Here is a 21,729-nt window from a genome sequence, read left to right as displayed (position 1 = left end):
TTCATTGCCTTCATCTCCTCCTCCTCCTCTGCCTCTTCCCTCTCTTCCTCCTGCCCACCCTCCTTTTCTTTCTCTCCCCTTCTCCCAGGAGGCCCCGCAGGCAGGAGTCTCTGGGGAGCTCTAACAGTCCGCTGGGCTGCCGGGCAAAGTCCCACAGCGTGGGGGGGCCTCCCAGCGCAGGGACTTGTGTTCTCATGCTCCTGGAGTCTGCAAGTCCGACAGCAGGGGTCCAGGAGCAAGGCTGGCTTCTCCTGAGGCCCCTCTCCGTGGCCCGTGGATGGCCTCTCCTGGGTAGGCACACATCTGTGATGTCTCTCCCTGGGGCCTGTTCTCCTCTTGTAGGGACGCCAGTTAGATGGGATGAGCGCCACCCTCACATCTCAGTTTAGCTGAATCACCTCTTGGAAGGCCCCACCTCCAAATACAGCCACATTCTGAGGTGCCGGGGGCCTCAGGCCTCGGCGTAGGAATTGGGCGGATGGGCAGGTGCCCAGCTCCGTCCATAAACAAGGGTCCGTCCTGGGCAGTCTCCTTCTCCCCCAGTGCAGGTCCCCAGCGTGTGTTCCAGAAAGCCACCAAGGAGCAGCCGGCCTTTTCGCTTACTCGTTTATTAAACTCTTGTAGATGGTGCAGAGAGTTTCAGAATACCCTTCACCCAGCCTCTTCTGATCTTAGTAGCTTACCTTACCGTGGTGCATCAACACCGGTACGATATTATTAAGTGAACTAGAGACTTTATTTAGATTTCATCACCAATGTTCTTTTTCCTGTTCCAGAAGCCCCCACCGCACTTACGCTTTCACTTGCTAGATTCCAAATCCGGCACGCAGAGCCGGGAGGGCCTGGCTCAGGGTCCCATGCAAAAGCAGACTAAAGCGGCCTCTTTGTTCTCCCCCCAGGGCCGCACCGTGGAAGCCCCTGGGAGCTTTCGTAACGCTGCGTTCCTCCACCGAAGCTGCTGCTACCGACAGGAGGCCCCTGGCCACTTGGATGACGGCCGTCACGTGATTCCCACACAAACGCCGGGCTGTGGTTCACCTCTGCACCGGGTAGGGACCGTTGGGGCAGGCTTCGCTTCCTTGTTTCCGGAACGGGGGTGACGATACCTAACTACGTCCTTTCGCCGCTCTGTGCCTCAGTTTCCTCCTAGAGTAAAAGAGAGGCGGGGGAGGGGGGTGTGGACTCACATCTGTCTCCAACAACTGTTGGTGGTTCTGCTGAGTTGTATATGCAAATCAGCCGGCACCAGTGATGCTCTAAGAGCCATTGTCAGCTGTACCTGGGCACCTTGGGGACTTATGCTCTGTGGTCAAATGCTCTCCCCCTGAGCGATAGCCCCTTGGGGACTGACACCCTGAGGTTGGGTCCCACTTCGGAGATTCTGATTTTATTGGCCAGGGCTGCCTGTCTGGGCATAAGGATTCACAAAGCTCCCTGGGTGATTCTAATGTGCAACCGGGGTGGAGAGTCAGCGGCTTAAATAAATATTTCCTCCCAAGCCCGCCTATCAACAGCTTCAGTGAAGAAGCAAGAATCAGAATTAAAACCATCTGGCAGGAGGGATGCTGGGTGGTAACGCCTCAGTGTTCCTCTAAAAATAACACCCCTAACCGCGCCGCATTGATGACTGGTGCTCAAGCTGTGGGCTCGGTGCTGAGTGCTTTCTCTGCCTTATTGTCACAAAGACCTTATGACCCATTTTTGATTCTCTGAGGAAACTGCAGCTCAGAGAGTTTGAGTTACTTGCCCAAGGTCGCACAGCTATTCAAGGTCAGAGCTGGGTTATAACTACAGCCTGTGTTGTTGTTTCTTCTTCTTCTTCTTCTTCTTCTTCTTCTTCTTCTTCTTCTTCTTCTTCTGAGAGAGACAGAGAGAGAGAGAGTGAGTGTGGCAGGGGAGGGGCAGAGAAAGAGAGGGAGAGAGAGAATCTCGAGCAGACCCCACACCCAGCCTGGAGCCCAATGCAGGGCTTTATCTCAGGACCCTGGGATCATGACCTGAGCTGAAATCAAGAGTTGGATGCTCAACCGACTGAGCCACCCAGGCGCCCCAGAGCCTGTGATTTTTAGCCAGAGCGCTGCCTTACTCAGAGCACTAAGCTGGCCTTAGGTTGTCACCATATGGCTCAATGGCTTTAAGTACAGTAATAAGAGATACCGCTCACTATGCACCTGCTATGTGCCAGGTGCTGGCCTGAGTCTCGTTCCTTCCGATGGCCTTGAGAAGTAGGTATCATTTGCTACAACCTCCCAGGTGAGAAACGTCCCCAAAGAGATGAAATGTCTCACCTAAGGCCATCCAGCCGGTAAGTGGCGGGGCCGGGAACCGAACTCCCAGCTGCCTGATTCCCGGAACCTGAGGGGACACTGCCCACCAGGGAAGGAGGAGGACCCACCCAGCAAGAAGCAGTAAGGAGGTTAAGTGAGCCTTCGAAGAGATAAAACCGCCTCCCTAATTTCTCCCGTGTCGGGTTGTGAGGTCGGTTTCACTTGTAAATACACTATTTAACGGTACCTGGGTATGGCTTACTTATTCCACACCCCAGGGGCCCAGGAGGCTGCAGCCAGCAGCATTTGGTGGGAGCCTCCTGGTGGGGGCAGGCGTGTGGGATTGGCAGGGGCTTCTCCTCGGTGCTCCCCTCTCTGTTCCTTACCAGAGTGTCTCTGCGAGGGGGAAGAGGGCTGTCTGGGTCAGCCATCTCTTGGCACTCCGATCTCAACCTCTGACTCTCCCCAGCCCTTGACCTTAGCCCTTCTTGGGAACGGCCAGTGTTCCTCGAGCGGGGGAACCAGTGACAGTCATGGCCGAGGCAGGGAGCGGGCCGTGGGAGAATTATGTTCCCCTCCCCCACAGCGTAGAGTTCTTGCTGAGAGGAGCCTAAGGGCTCGATTTCCCAGGCTCCCTTGCATCTAAGGTGGACCGTGGACCAGTCCTGGCCAACGGAATGTGATGCAAGTGCTACGTGTCACTTCTGGGTCAAAGCGTGTGCCCTCTGAAGTCTTCCCCTATCATCCACAGTGTGGAGAACGTTCTAGATGAGGGCAGAGCTGAAGGAGCCCGGGTTCCAGAACGGCCATGGGGAAGCCAACACCCAGAAGCACCACATCAGGCGGTCCATGAGTGAGGGAGCAACTTCTCTTGTTTTAGGTCGCTGAGATGTTGTGGTATATTTGTTATAGCATCTGCCTTTGCCTTAACCCACACCACAGCGTCTGTAGAGCAATTTACTGTATGTCATCGTGTGTGCAACAAAAGTCACTCATTTAATTCTCTTAGCACGCTGGTGAATGAATCTTTGGTGGCGGATCTCTGGTGAGAGTACTGTTTATAGAGGGAGCAGGCTCAGAGGGGTGAAGTGACTTGCCCAAGGCCACAGAGCAAGTAAGCATCAGACCAGGATGTGAACCTATGACTCTAAGACTCCACAGCGTCTAGGACCTGTCACGTTTGGTGACGGCTGCTCGGAGTTTGTCTCTTCCTCTGTCTGCCCTTCCACTCTCCTGAGTACGTCCCTTCCCAAGGTTTTGGCTTCCGCTTTGGTTTCCTAGCCTGGGGCCCTGTCCTGTCTTTGCTGTCCTTCCAAGCCTTGGCGCCTTGTTTCACACTCATGCCTGATGTGAGAGGACGTGCCGCCCGCAGGCAGCTCTTGGTGGACTTGACCTCCTGCTGCTAGTCCTGACCCCAGACCTTGGGGACACACTCACGGTGGCGAGGAGGTGGTGGTTTCATCCAGGTGCCAAGGTCAGGCCCCTGTTTCAAGCAGATAGAGTCGAGATGGGAACCCAAGATCAGAAGTTGGGACCATCCACGAAGAGGTCATCCAGCAGAGGTCATCCATGAAGTCAAAGCACAACTGGGAATGTGTCTGCACGAGAGCATGGCAACCGGCATGGGAGGTGGGCTCTGACAGGTGTGTGTGAGCATCGGGGGAGGAGAGGGGAGTTCATGGTTGGCACACGCCAGCTAGGGCACAATGTCCCCCGAGCGGTTCTGCTCCCCTCCCCAAATTCACATCTGGCCATGACGGACACGGGTGGCTTTTACTCCTGCACAACCGTCCTGAGGGACTGCTCTCCACCCCCACAACGTTGCTGTGACTCTGATGGGCCGCCACTGAGAACAGCCTGTCCCCAACCTCACCGGGGAGTCACATGACCCTGGCTCAGCAAATATAATCCCTCACTAAATTCTGGTTACAGTGATTGGTTACAGAACGGGTATATAACTCAGGGGAACAGCTCTTGGGTTTCCCATTCGTTTGTTTGTAGCAGGAGGAAGGAGTGGTGCCTTGTCTTTTGGGTCTTGGAGTTGAGGGGATATGGCAGCTCTCTCTTCTTCCAAGTGGTGGAAACTTGTACCTGGTGGGCGATAATAAGTCTCGAAAAGTCAAGACCTGACATAAGTAGGGGGTCAAAAGGGTGGAGACGGTGCTGGTGGTGGAAAAGAGAGAGGGCGGACAATTTTATTTGAGGCCCTGGATCCAGCTGTGCCTGAAGGCAGTCTTGTGTTGAACTACGCAGTTGCGTGGACCAAAAAGTTTCCCTTCCATTTTAAACTCGTTTGAGTACGGTTACTATCACTTGAATCCAAGGGTCTGGAATGACTGTTTGCAATCTCTGCCTGCAGCTTGACTGACTCCTAGGTCCCCAGACAGACTGTACTTGCTTACCCCCAGTGCCACCTGTGACTTCCCTCTGCCTGGGGCTCTTCGCAGCCGACCCCAGTTCAACCTTCAGCTCTTGCCCAGCGGCCATCCCCCCCGGGAAGTCCTTTTCGACTCCCCACAGGCGTCCTCCCCTGGATCCCCTGGGCCCTTGGCAGCTCCCCAGTCTCCCTTCCGGACAAGGAGCTCTCCACGTTTGTGTATTTGCAGTCATATCGTAGCCGCCCTGCACAGGGTATGTGGCACGGCTCTGTATTTGCGGGAAGAATGTCTTGTTCCCAGTCCGATCACCCTGCGTCCTTGTGCAGAGGAGTCACGGGCGTCAGATGGATGGCCCAGTGTCGTTCAAAGTGTTGGCAGGAAATGCCACCAGTGGTGCCCACTGCAAGCAGCACTTGAGGGCAGTTTATAGAAGAGACTCCGTGCAGTGGCCCGGGCACGATTAAGAGCGGCCAGCCCAAGATGGCCATGTTCCTGGGTCTAGCCACAAGGGGGAGCCATCACCACTTGTTGGCACGGAAGGGTGGCATCCAGAGGCAGCCGGAGGCAAGGGGGAGAGCCACCCAGAACCCGGGGGACCTGGGGTTTCGTTAGATGACAAGCACCCACTCCTGTCTGTGGCCTCCGGGGGAGAAGAAACACATGGACCTCTCTCTCCTGCTCTCCCATGTCCTGTCGGCACCTCCCATTAGCCACACCCCTCCCGACGCCGGATTGCAAGGCAGTTAACTGATGCACACCACAGAGCTCAGCCTCCCGGGCACGGAGAAGGTAGAAACAGGTTGAGAGGATCTGGAGGGACAAACCGAGAACACGTGGGCACAAACCCCTCGGCAGTGACTTGCTACCCCCAGGTAGGCCTGTGCTCCAGGTGCTGACCTGAGCACAGCCCTGGAAGACGCCGCTCTGGGAGGAGCAGCCTGGAAAGGCAGCCTATACCTCTGATATGTGCGGGAGATGGGCAAAGGGCCACCGTCAGTAACACAGGCAGACACAGCTGACCCCTCCGCACGTGCCCGGGTCTCGGTGACCCGACCTCAGCTGGCCGCCTCTCCCAGGGTGTGAGCAATGATTGGACATGCTTTGTCACTTGTCACTTGTCTAACCTCCCTGACACCAACTTCCCGGGGACAAGGGACCGGCGTTTATAACACAGTGGATAATTATCCTTCAAATGAAGCAAGCTATCAGGGGGCGCCCTGGCTGAATAAATCAAAGCAGATGGGGCAGATTTCATCGAGCCAAGTGGCCGCGGCTACTCTTTGGGATGGATTTGTGTAAGAGGTTTCTTCTGCCAGCACCCAACATTTATAAGCAATGCCCCCTCCCCCCCCCACTCCCTGTCTTTCAACCATTTCCCACGCCCAATGAAGATAAATGTCAGATGAGCAAACAGCCTTCAGATTGATATTGAAAATATTTTGAAGAAAGTCATGAAATGCCAAGCCTTTCTCCCATCCATAGAGATTCTGTTTATCCCCCGAGAAACGTTTCTCCTCCTAGAAGCTAAATACTACTCGGTGAAGAGGGCAGTATGGTTTTGTAAGAGATTTAGATTCTATTCTTTTTATTTATTTATTTTTGAAAGAGAGCGCAAGCGGGGGAAGGGCAGAGGGAGAGGGGGACAGAGGATCCGAAGCGGGCTGTGCGCTGACAGCATCGAGCCCGATATGGGGCTCGAACTCCTGAACCGCGAGATCATGACCTGAACTGCCCTCGGACGCTCAACTGACTGAGCCACCCAGGTGCCCCTAAGTTTTATTCTAAGTGTAATAGAATTCATGGGGGAGTTTAAATGGGGCAGTGGGAATGGAGTAAGGCCGTGTTGCGGGTCTGTGGGAAGAACTGATTGCAGGAAGGGAGTAGGAGGGAAGGCGAGGAGACCCAGTGTCTGGAGAGAGAAGGCAATGCTGGAATGGGGGATGGTGTTGCACGAAGCTGGCTTCAGGCTACCCTTGGAGGCAGACTCAGGAGGGTTTCCCGATGGGCAGTGAGGAAAAGGGAGTGATCAGGGTTTCTCCCAAGGCTTTTGGGTTGAACATCTTGGTGAAAGCTGGTTGCCTTTGCTTGTATGAGGTAGGTGTAATTTTGGCAGAGACGGTGAATGTGAACTTCATTTTGGATGTATCGGATTGTAGATGCCTCTGAGAAATCCAAGAAATTCAAACCGGCCATTGGATATGCTGACTGCAGCCACAGGGCTCCTGGTGATGTCCCCTGTTCTCCTGTCCCCCTGTGGACACTTGGCTCCCACTTCAGGGTGGTGTTACCCTAGTGTGACCCATTCTCCTGTGTCATCAGAGGCAAGGTCAAGCATACCTAATAGTATAAGTATCAGATCCTTTCTTAAGTTTTAAGGTCTATCCACTTCATTTTACAGATGGGGAAACTGAGGCTCGGGGAGGAAGGGGATTGCTCAAAACCACAGAGCATGTTAGTGGCAGAACGCTCATCCCATTTCTGTGTGCTTAGATGATTTCATAGGTCTCTTTGGCTACGGGAGAAGGCACCAGGTCCTGGGTGCAGAGTTGGCTCTATCGGGTGGAACTTGTCACTAAAAACGGGCCTCTAGTTTGCCGTTTCTCCGCTTCTGCCTCTCTACACTTCATCTCACTGATGAGTTTCTGAGCTAGATTTTCAGAAGTGGAAGCCCTTTGGAGGTTAACTCGACCCGGGATGACATAGCATGGCCCCTGTTCCACCACTGCCCACGGCAGACATGGCCAGTCGATCTCAGAACTCCTCCTCACCCAGTCTTAAGATCGTCTTCCACCTAACACTCCAGGTAGCTGACATTCCAGATTTTGTAGGGGTGTGGAACCTGGACACCTGCTTTCCGTGTGGAGATCAGATCCCCACCCCCCCCCAGCCAGCATGTGAGGAGAAAATAATGGAGAGCCCACATTTTGGAAAAGTGTATTGAATCGCTCATGAACTACAAATGCCTGTTATTTTGTGGACATTGTGCCTTTCCTCTGTGAGCACACCAGAGCCAGATGCTCACCCAGTTTTGGTACAGATGACTACTGCTTTGTTGAATCCTGGATGAAGGAAGTCACCTGTGACTAGGAGCCATGGTGTGATGTGTCCCTTGAATCATAAGTGGAGTAGTTGCATAAGTAGAGTGCACCCAACGCTCTTCCAAATGCCTCCCACCTATTGATTTATCTAATCCTTACACCAGTCCCATGACCTGAGTACTATTATTAACCCCACCTTTCGGATTAAGCAAATGCAAATCCGAGAGGTGAAGTGATTTTCCCAATGTCATGCTGTTGGTAAGAGCTTGAGCCAGGATTTGAACCTGGAGTTTGGTTGCAGAGCCTGAACTCTTCATGCTGTCCAGAGATGGTGAATTAGTGGCGACCTCACACTGGAACGCAGGCCTCATTGTTCCCAGCCCGTGGTTCTATACATCCCTCCAGATCCCCGTCTTGGCTGGGCTTCCCTGCCCTCTAGCCTGGGGCCGCCACATTTGCTGACTGTTGCATTCATCACCTGTTATCCATCGTGGTCTCCAGGGCTTTGGCTAAGCATGTGTGGTAAGGCTCAAACCTCATTTCTCCAATCCATTCAGAGCTTTATTGCTCTTGCCTGACATTCGCGCCTCTCAGACTCTCAGCCCCATGCAGCCGGACAAATGGCCTCTGCACCGCTGGGCCTCACGGGAGCCTCGGCTGTTTAACCAATCAGGGCTCTGGGTTCATGGAGGAGGTAGGGGTGGGGAAGAGGAAAGCCATGGTGGATGGGAAAGGGGCACTGACCCCCTGGGGGCTCCAGAATACTCTCCCCAGGGGCTCCTAAAAGGCCTTGATCTCAGCAGCTTATAGATATAGGGCTGCTCTCCAAGGTCCTGGAAGACTCATGAGCATAGCGGCAGCAGAAGGGATCACTACTGGACCTTCGTGCCCGTTAGGATGAAGACAGGAAAGAAGATTCCCGGGGATTAGTAAGACTAAGACATTTGTCTAGACGGCCCAGAAGTTGATGTTTTGGAGCTGAGGTCTCAATGTTTTATCCTGTGCTCTCTGATGGCTATATCCTTGGCTTCCCAAAGTAGGTTTGTGGCAGGAGCTGCGGCATTTTGTGGCCCTGGATGAATGCGTGGTGTTTCATTTCCAAAAAGAAAAAAAAAAAGGCCGTTCTTAGGTAGGTTTTCTGAAGTCAGGTCTTAGATAGTCAGAAACACATCTGTAGAATTTTTTATGTGCCAAGTACAGCTCGAAACATTTAACTCACAGTCGGTTTTAACTCACCTAATATTTATGGCAACCGCGTGAGGCAGGCATGGTAATTCTCCCACTTTACAAACGAGAAAAATGGGAGAAAGGGGTGTATCTGGCCCTCAGAATTCACACTCAAGCATCTGGTTCTTGAATTTGAGGTCCCACTCAAGCCCACCCAAAATGCTCTTCTGCCTGACATGGTCTGCTCTTGTGGTTGTGACGGTGGCTAAATGTCACTCATGGATATCTAATTTGATAGATTCCTTTCATTTAGAACCCCTAACTGAGACCATCTAGATGTGCCAAGGGGGGAAAGATGCTGTAGAAGCTGTTTCTTGGAGACAGCAGCTCTCTCCTGGTGCTGGAGACACATTCAGCCCAGTTCAAGTGCAAGCTTACAGAAGAGAAAAGGCAGATTATGGATTCCACATGCTGAGTACTCATTCCTGTATTCAATCATTTACCACTTTTTCCAGTAGTAAATTTTTTTCATAAGTATTTGTTGAGCACCTACTATATGCTAACATATCTACTAACTTAGCCACTAATAAATATTTGCTCGAGGAGAGACCAGAGCAGAGACGGGAACTCTGTACAAGATATGACGTATCTCCTGACAGTTCCACCTGAACCTCAGCCTCTGGGTTTGAGACAGACAACTTGGAGATTCCCAAAGCTGAGACTTTTGCACGTGGTCCTTGGCAAACCCCTCTGATCAAGTGCTTGTCCAAATCTTGTTATATGAAGCCTCTGAAAACTTTCACTTGTGCTTCATGGCTGGAGAGCCTGCGGGCAAATGGGACATCTCCTTGCCCTGGGGTAAAGAGTGCCCCAGGCCTCTGTCACACGTCCATTGGGAGGCCACTGGGATCCCCTTCGTGTGTGGCCACACATGCTGGTAGAGCTGGTGGTCCAAACCAGACCAAACGGGCACGACTGAACCTTACGAGAGGTTCACACTGATGCAGCGATTATGGGCAGGAGCTCTGGGCCAGGCTGTTTGGGCCGGTCCAGCCTGCCACTTCCTGGTTGGTTGACTTTGAACAAACTGCTTTACCAGCGTCAGACTGTGATATGTGGGAGAAACAAACATTTGGCTGTGTTAATCCTCTGATATTTTAGGGTTGTTAACAGCAGTTAGTAAGCACTCCTTTGGTTAGTACAGAAAAAGTGAAATGTTGGAGGTGTGAGAAACGCGGTTGGGGGCATGTTGAAGGACAGGGACAGGCGCTTTGTGACTGCCAGGTTTTGAGAGGGATTAGGCACGTGGAGGCAGTTCTTTTTAAAAAAAAATTTTTTTTTTAATGTTTCATTTATTTTTAAGACAGAGAGAGAGACAGCATGAGTGGGGATGGGGCAGAGAGAGGGGGAGACACAGAATCCGAAACAGGCTCCAGGCTCTGAGCTGTCAGCATGGAGCCCGACGCGGAGCTTAACTCATGGACCGCGAGATCATGACCTGAGCCGAAGTCAGACGCTTAACCAACTGAGCCACCCAGGCGCCCCGAGAAAAGTAAATTTTAATATGGAACTTACCAATTTTTAAAAAGTTGGGCGGTTAGTTAAAAATGTTTGAAAACACCATGCGGGCTGACGAAAGCACATCTGTCGGCCAAATCTGACTTGTGGACAACCAGTGAGCTCTCTCTCTGCCTGGGACTCTTGGGTTTCCATCTCTCCGAGGGTTGGTCTTGTTCCCCCGGGGACCATTGTGCCCTGGATGGAACTGGGAGCCAGGAGGAGCCTTGGGCAGATGCTGGTCCTGGCAAACACACCAGGCACAACTCCTTCCTCGAAGAGGAGAAACAGACTAAAGAAACCAGGGGTGGCAGGAAGAGAAAGGGCTTCTAGTTGTTTTCTGGTGGGGGAGGAGCAAAGGGCAAAATAAAGAACCCAGTAGGGGGCCTAGAAGGGAAATTCATCAGGGGAATAGGGCTGAGGGTTTCTTAGTAGTCATGCTAATGAGGGCTTGAGTCCCTCATGAGTCCCAAAATGAAACCCGGAAGGAAACCCTGACAATGGTTGGGAGTGAACTTCACAGCTGGGGTCCTTTTGGGGTCCCAGATTTCATCAGTATATGCCTCAGTGTCCCCACAGGCTCCCTGGACACTGTTTATGGGTGGCTGGGCTGAGCTGAGTGGAGGTTGCTGAGCAGAAGAGATGTGTGGTTTTGATGTGAACAGACATAGAGAGGCCCCTTAGCCTTCGGTCCCTCTCCTCCGGCCCTAGCCCAGGGGTAGGGCCCCTGCCTGCCCAGGTCCGTGCCCCTCTTTGTGGTGCATCCCTCTCCACTGAGACCCAGCAAGGCAGGTGTCTTTCTGCAGGGAGCGGCAGGAAGGATTTACGGCCTTTATTTCTGCAGAGAAATAAAACACTACCTTCTGCTCAGGCTTCTCATCCTGCTGGGCTCCTCCCTGCCATTCCCCCAGAGATGGGATTTTGAGTGATGAGGGAGGAGTGGAGGATGGATGGGGGTGGGGCAAGGATCCGGGGAAGTAACCGTATTCAAGGAGATGGGGACACGGAGACAGGACTGGTGGGGAGCCACTCGGAGGGGAGGGCAGAGAGGGGTTCGGGAGGGCTAAGAGCTAGGGAGACACAGAGACAAAGATAAAGAGAGAGACGGAGAGAAAGCCAGTGACAGATAGAGAGGCAGCCGGAGGGAATGGTGACACAGAGAGACAGATGGACAGACAGACAGCTATATGCAGAGATACAGAGAGGAAGACAGACAGACAAAGAGGCCGTTTTCTAGGGCCAAGACAAAAGCAGACAAAAAGGAAGCTATGGGCCAACTGAGAAGACAAGGCTATGACAAGGAAAAAAAGAATGATCCAGAGAGATCCAGAGGCGGCCTGTAGTCCCGGGCGGAGAAGGGCACAGAGAAGCACAGCCGTGGAAACAGTGGGCAGAGGCAGGCCCCCACGCGAGATGCGGGGTGAATGGCTACAGACAGGCAGAGAGGGAAGTTATTTACTGAAAGCCTCCTGAGTCCAAGTGGTTTGCATATATATGTATTTGCTGATCACATTTTTTGACTTCTTTGTTTGACCCTCGCGTCACTGAGCTGGGGCTCCCCTGACCGCGCCTGGCCCCACAGCCCCTGCTCTTTCCAGACACAGAGGGCAGGAACCAGTGACGGACTGTGTGCCCCCAGGAACCGTGGGTTTCTGACCCTTCCTGGCCCTTCCTGAAGTCCGCAGTTGCAAATTGGGGCTGGAGGAGATGGGAGGTGCCGGGGGTGGTCCTCATAGGGCTTGGGGGTCATTCCTCTGGGAGGGAAGGATCTGGAAGGATCTTTGCTTGATCAGGGGGAGAGGATGGTAGGATGCCTTCAAAGAGTCCTGAGCACGCCCCAGAAAAAAGATCCAAACTCCTCATTCTGGAGGGTAGAGCCCCCCACGGTCTGACTCCGATCTACTTCTAGAGCCGAGCCCTCTCTCGTAGGACTAGCCTGCCGGGACCAGCTGCTGTTCTGACTTCTCTGCGTGGGTCTCCCAATTTCTTGCTTGGTAGCACTCTGCGCTTGGCCATGGCACAAAGCATCGCCCCCCTGGGGGTGTCTCTTCACCCTCAGAGACGTCCCTTTGGTGTTTCGCTGTTTGTATTACCTGCAATTGCAGGGTCTCTACAAGAGTGCTTTTTGACCAAGGATCGCTTGAGAAATCTCTGTAGTCCTCTTAAGCGAATACCCCAAACATGACATGTCTGTTTCTCCTGAGGCCTGGTTTGTCAGGGACACTGGAAACTGAGGTCCCAGGGACAGGCTGGGTGCATTAGTGACTTCTTCACCGTCATGGAGGTGGCCTTGTTTCTGCTGGCTCCTGGGCTCCATTCTGGGGTATACGGTGAGGTCTCAGGGCTGGGACGGCTGGGTGGGATATTTTCCAGAGTGGCTGAAAGCAAGTGAGGAGGACGGTGAAGCACTGGGGAGTAAGACCAGAAGTCAGGCCTGGGGCATAAGATGATCCCACAACTAGACGGAGTCTGGGTAGGTACCAAGAAAAATGATCGTGGCGTGACTTCCCAAGAGCCAGGATACAGGTCCAGATGTCCGAGGCAAGCAGCTCCGGATGGGAGCTCTGTGGCATAAGACAAGTCTGACAGACTGGGGGTGTGGTGCTCCCTCCTACCCACTGCACTTGTGTTCTGGACCATTCCCTGGGCAAGACTCCCCTCATTCTTGGAATGACAGCCTGGACATCTTTCAGTGTCTCATTTCCTCTCTGGGCGGCCATCAATAACCAGAGTTCTTCTAGCTCCTCCCCCACTCGCACCGCCCCCCCCCCCCCCCACCTTAGGGTTGACCTGCGTGTAAGAGGGGAGGTGGTCACATTTGGGTTGGGATGACGTGCAGGTGGTACAGAGATTGGACTTCCCCGGCTGGGCATTTTCAGTCTTTGGAAGCCTTCTCTTTGTCCCCCGTTCTGAGCCCCTCAGGGTGAGTCTCCAGGTGGGGGGCGGGGGCACCTGCCATCCCAAGGGATTTCCATAAAGAGCGATGAAGTTACTCATCCAAGTTAGACACTTTCACCCTTGGGTCAATACTGATGTTCACGCAAAGTGCCTTGGGACATATTTATTTCCCTGGAAGTGAAGAGGTTGGGAAAACCCAGCTGTTACCACAGGGACCACCCCAGATGGTGAAATTTAATGGCAATCCCTCCTTGGTTGGAGGAGGAATGGGGTCAAGGATTAGGCCCCCCCCCACCCCACTCCGGAGGAGGGGAGACTTCAGGTTAGAAATGAGATTTAGGACTTTGCAATTTGAGGCTAAGAGCAGCAGCGTCAGTGTTTCTGTTTCCCTCCTGGGTCCTGACCCAAGTCAGCCAGGAAGGTGTCCCTGTGAAGGCTGATCCAAGGAGAATGCTTCCAACTTGGGGAAATGCCCAGCCGGGGAAGTCCAATCTCTGTACCACCTCTGTGTCGTCGCAACCCAAATGTGAGGCATGTATACACATACATCTCCCTCTTTGGTGGATGCCTGGGTGGACCCCTGTTCGAGGGGCAGAAGACGTTATCTTTCTGACACTGGGAGGCTGTACCATGGAGGTCAGCGCAGGGGCGGAAGAGAAGGTCTTCAGAAAACCGTTCAGTCTCCTCACTGTGGTCGAAGAGACAGACGGGTATGTTTGACAGGATAGGCTGATTGTGGTAAGTCTCCGAATGTCAGCGGCTTTAATGCAGCCAAAAGGTTTCTTACATCGCAGGCCATTATGGACTCTGCTCCATTCAGTTTTCAGGAACCCACATCCCTTTCACTTTATGGCTCTGTAGTCCTCTGGGTTCTCAGCTTAGATGGACAAAAAGTGAGGGCATTGCACGGCAATGTTTGGATCGGGCGGAGAAGTAACACATTCCCACATTCTTCCGGCAAAGGGTTTCCTCCTGGGAAGACTTGGCCTGATTACTGGGGAAGGGATTGACATCCGAACCCACTGGTCAGAATTGGGCCAGGCTGGCACTCCTATGTGCAACGGAGGCAGTGAGATTAATGTTTTAGCTGAGTGCTTTGCTGCCCTGAACAAAATATGGGCTAATGATGTGTGTGTGTGTGCATATGCATATATGTATGTGTGTATAAATGCATATGTACGGGTGTGCATGTGTGTTACTATGTGCTCATGTGTGTATGCACACACACGTGTGCATATGTGTGTGTATGTATATGTGTCTGCATGTATGTGCCCATGTGACACATTTGGGACATCATCCTTGGGGTGCCCAATGGAACGCTGGTCAGAGAATGGTCAGAGTTGCAGACTTAAATGTCTATAGGACCTGGGCTGATCTTTAAGTAAACAACGTGGATGTCAGACTGGAGAGGATTGTCCACGCAGGTCCCGCTGAGAGTGGCTCTGGGGGAAGGCTTGATGAATCCAGATTTTCAGGAATGTCAGAGAGGCAGCAAGTCAAAACTTTTATATGTACTCTTTTTTTTTTCATGTCGGCAGTGGGTGATTCTCTAAACCCTACTCAGCAGTGCTGTGGCCAAAAGCAGACGTGTCCACAGGAGGGCTGGTTCCCGAGGGCCGGGCCGTGTCTTCTGTCCAGGCTGGTGTCAGCTGCGGACCGGGTCCCTCTCTGTACACAGGAGGGTCCTGGCTGTCACCATGACACCCTTCTGGGTGTGCAGGAAAACACAGCTGAATGTTAAATAAACACCCACTAATTACCCTGAGAATATTTATTGAGGTTTTCCCACGTTGTAATAAGAAATTATTGAAACATATATCACCCACCGAGCTGTTAATCATTGGTAAATATATTTTAAATACAGCAGTCCATTAGTATTTTAATTTAGCTTGTCTCTTGGAGAATATGTGCTGTATGAGACAAATGTCCCCAGCTTTGGAGCCCAGGGAAAAATTTCCTCACCTAGTTAATCTTTATGTTCTCCACTCAGGGAGGAAATCCCGGCTGCACCAGCAAGAGAAATGTTCCCCGGGGGCCAGTATTGATGGTGAGTGTCCTTGAGGAGCTGGTGGGCGAGGCAGGGAGACCACAGCTCTGGAGCAGAGAAGGAGTGAGTGGGAGACAGGGCAAGGCTGGGAGTCACTGTTGCTGACTACTGGGCCACCACCCTGCCGTTCACTGGAATGTGAAATTGTATAGCTGAGAAGAGAAAACAAAAACCCAACTAATGTACTGAACCTCAGTGGTCACAACAGGCATTTTTCAAACTTGGATGTTCTGCACAGAATTGTTTACCTCCCTTCTCTGCAGGGGGTTGGTTCAGACCTCATGCCTCACATGTGCTTATCTTATGTGGGGCCAGCCAGAAAGGGACAGACCCAGTGATGCTGATCAGGGAGGGTTCTGCCTAAGGTTTGCTTTGGTGATCACCTGGTGAGCCTTGTGGGAGCCTCTCCCCGAACCACCTGTGCATTTAACAGACACTTATTGAGCACCAGCTGTGTACCAGGTATCATTCTAGGCACTGGAGGTGCAGGTGTGAACCAGAAAGAGAAGGTTCTACATTCTGGTGGTGGACCACAGACAGCTAACATGTCATAAGCAAGCGTATTTCAGAGAGATCACGCTATGAGAAAACAGAGCAGGGTGTTGGGGGACAGTGACTGGCATCATGGAGCTTTGACTCGTATCCTTATTTTTATCTGTTAGGTGAGGGAGAGAGAGCGAGAGAGAGAGAGAGAGAGAGAGAGAGAGAGAATACCTTTGAATGCATGTCAGACTGGAGAGGATTGTCCATGCAGGTCCCGCTGAGAGTGGCTCTGGGGGAAGGCTTGGTGAATCCAGATTTTCAGGAATGTCAGAGAGGCAGCAAGTCAAAACTTTTATACGTACTCATTTTTTTTCATGTCGGCAGTGGGTAATCCTCTAACCCTACTCAGCAGTGCTGTGGCCAAAAGCAGACGTGTCCGCAGGAGGGCTGGTTCCCGGGGGCCGGGCCGTCTCTTCTGTCCAGGCTGGTGTCAGCTGCGGACCGGGTCCCTCTCTGTACACAGGAGGGTCCTGGCTGTCACCATGACACCCTTCTGGGTGTGCAGGAAAACACAGCTGAATGTTAAATAAACGCCCGCTAATTACCCTGAGGATATTTATTGAGGTTCAAAATGGAGTAGATGGTGATGGCGGGCCATTCATTCCCTGAGTTTGGGAACTTGCGGGAAAGAGTAGGAGTGAGGGAAGGGGACAAGGGCCGAGCTTGGAACCTGTTGAATCCGAGGTGTGTGTGTGTGTGTGTGTGTGTGTGTGTGTGTGTGTGTGTGTCGCTCAGGGGGGAGACCCGCCCGGGCCCCCCCCCCCCGCCCCGGCCAGCCCCAACAGTTGTAGCAGACACGTGGAAGGCACTGAGGAACATCCCCTCAACACGTCTGATTTCTGCACACAGAGATTGGCACATTCCATACCCACATCCAGGGTCCTCGGTTAAGCTTGTGCCACTGTGTCTCTTTGCTTTGCTGCCTCAGCTCAGGGCAGCTGCGACCAGGTGGAGGGAAGTTGACATCGCTGGGGAGACCCTCAACCAAAGGAGGACAAGAGGCAGAGGGCCAATGGTTCGGCCTCCCCATTCCTATTCCCCGGTGGGACGGTTCCCAGGCATGTTCTACAGGGACCTCAGAGCGTCCCCAGGGAGACTGAGCACCAGCTGCCCATGGCAGTCACCTGCTCTGAGCAGACACTTCACTCAGCGGTCCTCCTCAGCCTCCACGCCTTCACTCCTGCTTTCTCAAATATACCTCCCAACATCTTGCGTGTGAGTCCTTTGGGGGGACCCAGATCAGGAAGGATGACCTACAGGCTCCAAAGGGGACACATCACGTCACTGGCTCTGATCAGGGCAGCAGCAGATTTCCCAGGAAGAATGGGAAGCACGAGGACAGAGAACAACACCCTAACGCTTGAAGGGCAGGCAGAGGGAGAAGAGGGGGTTTCCTTGAAAACACACAAAGGAACAAGTCACTTAAAGGCAAACACCAATGGCCAACTCCTTAGGAGAAAACCCTCATCAGCCTTCTCTTCTTCCTTCTTTCTGGCCCCTTATCCTCTATGGGCTGTGAGGTCGTAGCAGTTTTCGCATCCCTGGCACAGTCTCCTCTGGGGTATTTTCTTCTCAGACCCTATTGGTTTGCAGCTCATTGAGACTGTAGTGAGCACAGTATGTGTGGTGTGAAACCCACCTGCAAGGCCACCCCGACCAGTGAGTGTCCCTGACTGATGTCCAGTCCAAGTGACCTCTCCTTCCTGTCAGTTTCTATCTTAATCAGTTCTCACCACAACAGTGCTGCGTAACAAACGTCCCTGAAACTTGGCAACGTATAAAAACCAGCATTTGTCTCTTGCCCCTGTATCTGCAGGTTCGTGGGGGCAGCTCTTTTCCACGCATTTCAGGCCGTGATGGCAATAGCTAACTGAGACCTGTTCTTCCTGGGAAAGGGCTGGCTACTCCCAGAGGGTGAGCAGAAATGTGCAGTGTTTCTGAAGGCCCTGACTCTGAATTCACAAAGTGTTGCTTCCACTCATACCTTATTGGACAAAGCAGGGCACACGCCAAGCCCCTGCTGTCAGAGTGTGAGGAAGCACATTCTTCTCATGAGGAGTGTGCATGCATGTGGGTAAACACATATTTGCTGAACATTAACCTAATGGGCCACAGGTCTGCAATGCACACGATCTAGCCTTCCTTGTGGAGTCCACGACTTTCTACTCTCCATGCACGTCAGTTGCACACATGCTCTATCTCAACCACACTGTGAGTGTCTTCGGGGCACAATCCATATGTAACCACCCTCAGAACCTCCCCACCAATCAATGTAGAAAAGGATATGGCACACGATAATATGTGGTCAGAGTCCGGGAATACTTGGAAGGTAGGGCAAATGAGATTCGCTGATAGATTGGATGTGCATCATATAAGAGAATATGGGAGACTATGATGTTGTCTTTGACCCGAGCAATTGAGAAAATTGAGTTGTCCTATATAAGGATGGGGGAAATTGTGGGAGGGATGGATGTTGAGAAAATTGAAGGTCATTAATATCTATTTCATTGCTTCCAGAAGTGTGGGATGCTCAGTATTTATGGGTGGCAGAGGAGATGATACACAGACCCAACGCCAGTTAACGGTGAATCAAAGAGTTAGAAAGCTATTTATCTTTCAATTCTTTATTGACTCTTTTGATTAGTTAAAAAACAGTCGGAGTTTGGTGCTAGCACATCTTTAAGCACTTGCTGATCTCCCTTTTTAGAAAAGAGAGATTATGCCGCAGGCTTAGAGACTTGGGCCATTTATAATATCTAGCTAGATTTAATAACAGCATTGTCTTTGCACTGAATTTCTTTTTCTGGATAACTTCTCTCTACAGCTCATGGTGCGGGTTCATCTACAGTCTAGGTATACATTTCCTTTAAAAATGAATTCATGCATGATAAAAAGGGAATCAATTTACAAGAAATGTTTAGGTGAGTTTATTCCTCCATTTATTTGAGAAATATTTATCTAGTGTTGACTATTTACTGGACACTGTTTTGGGTGCTGAGGATACAGCAGTGAATTAAAACAGAGCCAGGTACAGACCTTCACGGAGCCAGCAGTCTGGTCGGGAAGGCAGAAAACAGACAAAGTAAATAGGTAAAGTAGGAAATATTTGGGGTGGTGACGAGTCCTACAGAGTAAAGAAAGCAGAGAGGGCAGATTGGAAGTGGGGCAGGGGTGAGGGTGCACTTTAAATAGGGTGGGCGGGGAAAGCCTCATGGAGAAGGTGGCCTTTGCAGAAAGGCCCAAGAGGGCCAGTCACGCCAGCGTCTGAGAAAGAGCACCCCCCGCAGAGGGGACAACAAGGACAGAGCTCTGAGGCCGTGGCACGGCTGGCCTGGCCAAAGAGGAGCACGGAGTCCAGTGTATTTGTGGAGTGGAGAGCGCAAGGCGAAGGGTAGAGAACAAACGATCAGAGAGGCGTTGAGGGGGCGGGTGCATGCAGGGTCCCGGGGGACACTGTTGGGGATTCAGCTTTTACTCTGAGTGAGATGGGGAGCCATCGAAGGACTTCCAGCAGGGGAGTCGCTTGATCCGACAGAGTTAACAGCGTCCCTGTGGTCATCGTGTTGGGAACAGACTCAGGGGAGCAGGGACAGTCACGGGGAGACCCGAGTTGGTGGGGCTGTTGCCGAATCTCAGTGACAGAAGATGCCGGCTTGGGTGGACGACAAGATGTGGTTGGACTCTGGGCGTATTTTGAAGGTCGAGCGAGCAGAATCTGCTGACCCGTTAGGTATGTGCTACGCAAGACCACGAGAAGAGGTGGTGATGCTGTTCTGGACCTGAGCGGTTGAGAAAATTGAGTTGAATTGGGGGAGTTTGGGAGGACATCAGGAGGTCCACTCGGGCGTGTTGGTTTTGAGGCGCCTGTTGGACGTCCAAATGGAGACATCAAGTAGACTCTCGGCTACTTGAGGTTGGAATTCATGGGAGGGTCCTAACCAGGGCTTATGCATGGGGATCATCAGCGCATAGGTGGTCTAGACGCATGGACACGAGACAGAGGAGGGCAGAGGACTCACGTGCCCCCTTCTTGCTGGCCCCCAGCTAAGCCCTGTGCTGGCAGCTGTTTGCTCTGCCGAAGTCTGGGCCCCAGGTGTCACGGGTGCAGACGGCACAAGGCTATTTTCCTCACGAGTCTTGGAAAAGACCTCAGTTTCCTGCAGCCCCGGAAGGGCCAAAGAAAATTTGCTTTGAGAAGCTGTCATTTTGCCATAATTGCCCTGCATACCAAGCTTTACACGTTAAGCTTCTCAAATTGATCTGTCCTGTCATTTTGACTTCCTAAACCTTCCCTTCTTCTTTACACGGTTAGTATTTCCACTGGGAAGCAGTTGTCTGAAGCCTGAACTGTATGTGTCAGAACATCCTGTTAGGGTTTTCTGAGGTTTCTGATGTTGGGCAATTCAGGGAAGATTCCTTCCTGTCATTACGGTATCACCGCGGACCGGGTCGTGGCTGCTTCGGGTCTCGGGGCCAAAAACAGACGCCTAGGATGTGTAATGGTTTTTTGCTACAGGATGTGAAACTGGCTCAGCCTGAAATTGTGAGGACAATTTAAAGTAATGATGGGAACTACCGTCAGATGAACACTTGTATTTTCCAGGCTCTGTGTTGTAGCGGGATGGTGTTGGTGCCTTGCCAAGAACCTTTCACCGTACAACCCCCTTCCAGCTGCTGTGGGTGCCGGCTGCTAACAGCTCACAGCTGCCCCCTTGGCTGAATGGGAGCCACTCCACCTGGCTGAGTGGGAGACTCTTCACCTGGATGAATGGGAGAAACTCCACCTGGATGAATGGGAGAAACTCCACCTGGATGAATGGGAGAAACTCCGCCTGGCCAAACAGAAGCCACCTCATCTGGCCAAATCAGAGCATCTCACCTGCTCCTTGAGCAGCCACTGACTGACTGACCCAGGCTGGCCCTCCCTCCTCAATCTGGGATGAGCTCTGTGGCTCATGTTTTGCTCCAGAGCTCCCTGTGGGATCAGCCCAGAGGCAGTCTTGGGTTGAGACCATGAGCTTGCTTTTCTTTCCACCCTCGCTCTATTCTGCCCTTCCCTCTCTCCCCTTCTCTGGACAGCTGTCCGCATCTCAGGCTCTACTTCTGGGGAATTCAGCCTAAGACAAGTATCCGACATATTTTATATTATCAACAACCTCGGAACTTCTCAACAACACGCTGACAGGGAATTACGATTTCTTGTCTGCAGACGTGGACGTGAAGGCTCAGAGAGGTTAATAGGCAGCCGAGGGTCACGTAGCTGGACAGGTACAAGAGCCAGGCGTCAAATCCAGCATTTGCTCAAAGCTCATGCTCCTAACAGTTATGGTCTAACACCTTTCCATAGGGTCAATGTCAGATATTTTGAACCTTAAATATTTGTTTTCTTCTTTTCTCTTCTTCGGGAGTCAAATGTGGGTTTCTTTTTTTTTTTTTTTTAATTTTTTGAACGTTTATTCATTTTTTGAGAGACAGAGCATGAGTGGAGGAGGAACAGAGAGAGAGAGAGAGAGACAGACAGAATCTGAAGCAGCCTCCAGGCTCTGAGCCCTCAGCACAGAGCCCGACGTGGAGCTCGAACTCACAGACTGTGAGATCATGACCTGAGCTGAAGTCGGATGCCCAACCGACTGAGGCCCCCAGGCGCCCTCAAATGTGGGTTTCTTTAAGCAGTGTCACCCGGAGGGCCAGGAACCAGCTGTTTGTGGTGACGGTGGGCGAGGGGATAATAGCTGGGCTCTTGGGAAGGCAGAGAAAGGTGACCGACCAACGAAGGCAGCTAGGTGGCATTTACTCATTTACTCCGGCTTTGGAATATAGTCAGAGCTTCCCAG

The 21,729-nt window shown here is 52.1% G+C and overlaps 1 long non-coding RNA gene across 1 annotated transcript in view; it reads left to right on the top strand.

Annotated features, from left to right (window-relative positions):
• LOC121022476 (uncharacterized) overlaps window positions 1-21,366 on the top strand; it is a 55,688-nt gene extending 34,322 nt beyond the window's left edge. The window contains exons 2-3 of the long non-coding RNA XR_005786964.1: window positions 900-1,049; window positions 20,499-21,366. This is a non-coding gene — a long non-coding RNA (uncharacterized LOC121022476). The remainder of the gene's footprint in view (window positions 1-899; window positions 1,050-20,498) is intronic.
• Window positions 21,367-21,729: the final 363 nt, after the last annotated feature.

This window comes from Herpailurus yagouaroundi, unplaced genomic scaffold (assembly GCF_014898765.1).
Source record: "Herpailurus yagouaroundi ecotype Mexico unplaced genomic scaffold, PumYag 410, whole genome shotgun sequence".
Classification (NCBI taxonomy): domain Eukaryota; kingdom Metazoa; phylum Chordata; class Mammalia; order Carnivora; family Felidae; genus Herpailurus; species Herpailurus yagouaroundi.
Note: the sequence above shows the minus strand (reverse complement) of the source record. Positions and strands in the feature narration are given on the sequence as shown.